The following is a 2,359-nucleotide window of genomic DNA, read 5'->3' on the forward strand; positions in this document are numbered from 1 at the left end:
TCCAACCACAAAATTATTTTGCTTCATCACTGTCATTTTGCTACTGTGATGAATCAGGTGACCCCTGTGAAAGGGTCGTCCGACCTCCAAAGGGGTCGTGACCCACAGGTTGAGAACTGCTGCCCTGGAGGGATAAGGCTGGAGACTCACCCAGCAAGCCCACCTAGGGGACCAACCACATCTCCCCTGGCTGTTCCCAGGACTCCTTTCCCACATCCCAGCCACCCAGAATAATTCTCTCTGTGTCTCTGCTGCTGATTTATTTGTGGGGTACCAGCCCCCAAATCGAACGGGTCCCAGGGGTGGTTGTATAACTGAGGAGCAAAATTGAAGAGACATCAGACAAGATAAGGTATGCAATCGCTCACCTCCAGGACAGCCATGATCTCAGCAGCCAGGTCCACGCAGAGAGCAAGAGTGTATTTGCAATCTCGACTTATGTACACTTCGGGGGCGTGCAAGCCCCCCTGAGTACAGGTAGCCACATACGTAACAGGAAGTGGCTGTACAAAGGGGTGAGGAGGGGAGGTGCTGGGGGTACACATGTGACAAGATGGGCGGAACCTAGATTCAAGATGGCAGCCTAACCTCGGTCCTCCCTGAGTGGCCTCAACCTTATCTCTGGGCTCTCCTTCAGGGTAGCCATCCATCATCCTTATTGGTGGGGCGTGGGCCCTACTTAGGGTGGGACTGACTATAGTGTCAGATTGCTCTAGATGGCTGATACCCGCAGGGAGATGACCTCTAAACAGTTGACCTCCAAGCGTACAGTCAATGACCACGTGTTCTTAGATTTGGCATATATTATGGCGGGGGTGGAGGGGGTATCCCACATTCCTTGAATAATTTGCCTTCCCCTTTCTTCTGCTCAAATTCTCCCGTCTTCTCTGTCCCCTGGAACTTTCCCTCCCATCTTTAGTCTCCTTGAAGACCCCTGTCCCCTCGCTCCCACCTGCCCCTCACGCACCTTATAAAGCTGAGAGTGACCTTTGAAGCTCTCCGCTGCAGACGGTGTCCCGTGAGGATGGGACCGCTGGAGTCCCCCCAGCCTGCCTGCTCCTTCAGACACGGGCAGCCACACTAGAATGGGCGCCGAGTGGCGAGAGGAACAGCCTGCTGGACCCACCAGCTGCCCCTGCCCTGCTCCTAAGCAGGCCCCACGCACTGGTGAGGGCTGCCTGCCGAGGCGCTGGGGGCCCTGCACTCTAGACCAGCAGGACGCCGGAGGGCTTGCTTGCTGGCTGGCTTGTTACACACCCTGAGTGCCCCTCGGCCTGGGCCTGTGCGGGCAGAGTGGGCTGGACAGTGGAGAGAGGACTCTCAGGTTTGGTGGCTGCCGCTCTGCACGAATCGGCCCCGGACCAAGCTCTCTGCCGGTTTGTGGACTTCTCTTCCCCTTGGTTTCTGGAGGAGGGTGGAGTGCTGCCGGTGAGCCCCATGGCCACCTGGCTGTCGCCTACTCCACCCTCAGTCCCACCCTTGCTGCTCTGTCCAGGCTACAGCTGCCACCTCCACCCTTGCTTTTGCTCTGTCTGCTCAGGGACCACACAGCCCATCCAACATTCTGGGACAGCCGTTTGGAGTCCCTGCTCCTAGTGGGGAGGGGCCCTCCCAGGGAAGAGCCTCGGGCCTTTGTCTGGACACCTGGCTCCACAGTCCCAGAGAGGGTAGGGTAGGTTAAGGGGTCGGGGGAGGAGGTAAAACTCATTGTCAAGAGCCCACATCCCTTCTCCTCCCTAGAGACTCCAGGCCCAGCCCCTGCTGAAAAGCTATCTTCCAGGCTGCTCGGCCAGCAGGCCAGCTCTGGGCAGTTCTGGTCATTATCCAGAAGAGCCAGCCTGATCGGGTCTGCCTGGGACCTGGGGAGGCTGCTCGGCACTCGGGTCCCTGTACCTTGTGGGGTTTCTGTCTCGGAATGTTTTCATTACGGGTACGTGCTCTCTGCCTTTCTCTCACTGAGCACACGCTCTCACTGGCGGCCTCGGTCCTAGAGCGTGGGGAACAAAGAGCACTAACTCAGAGCTTGCCGCAGGCTTCTGACTTTACCAGCGATGTCTGGGCTGCCTCCCACCCAGTGCACTCGCTGTTGATTTTGGCGGGGTGGCCGCCTCTGGTTCTCTGCCCCCGAGTGACTCAGGTCTCTTGATTTGAGAAGCTTACTGATGTGAGTCATTCATTCACCCGATGAATTGCCCGTGCGCACGTGCTGACGGTCAGCCAGGCCCCCCCTCAGTTCTGAGAAAGCAGGGAAAACCCCACGGACCCTGCCCACCAGGGGCTTGTGACGTAGCCAGGATAGGGACCAGGGTGTCCGCTGGGCATGCTGCAAAATCCAGGCTCTGAGACAGGAAGGGGCGGC

Source organism: Echinops telfairi, unplaced genomic scaffold, assembly GCF_000313985.2.
Source record: "Echinops telfairi isolate 266 unplaced genomic scaffold, ASM31398v2 ScPeMD7_7420;HRSCAF=8458, whole genome shotgun sequence".
In the NCBI taxonomy this organism is placed as follows: domain Eukaryota; kingdom Metazoa; phylum Chordata; class Mammalia; order Afrosoricida; family Tenrecidae; genus Echinops; species Echinops telfairi.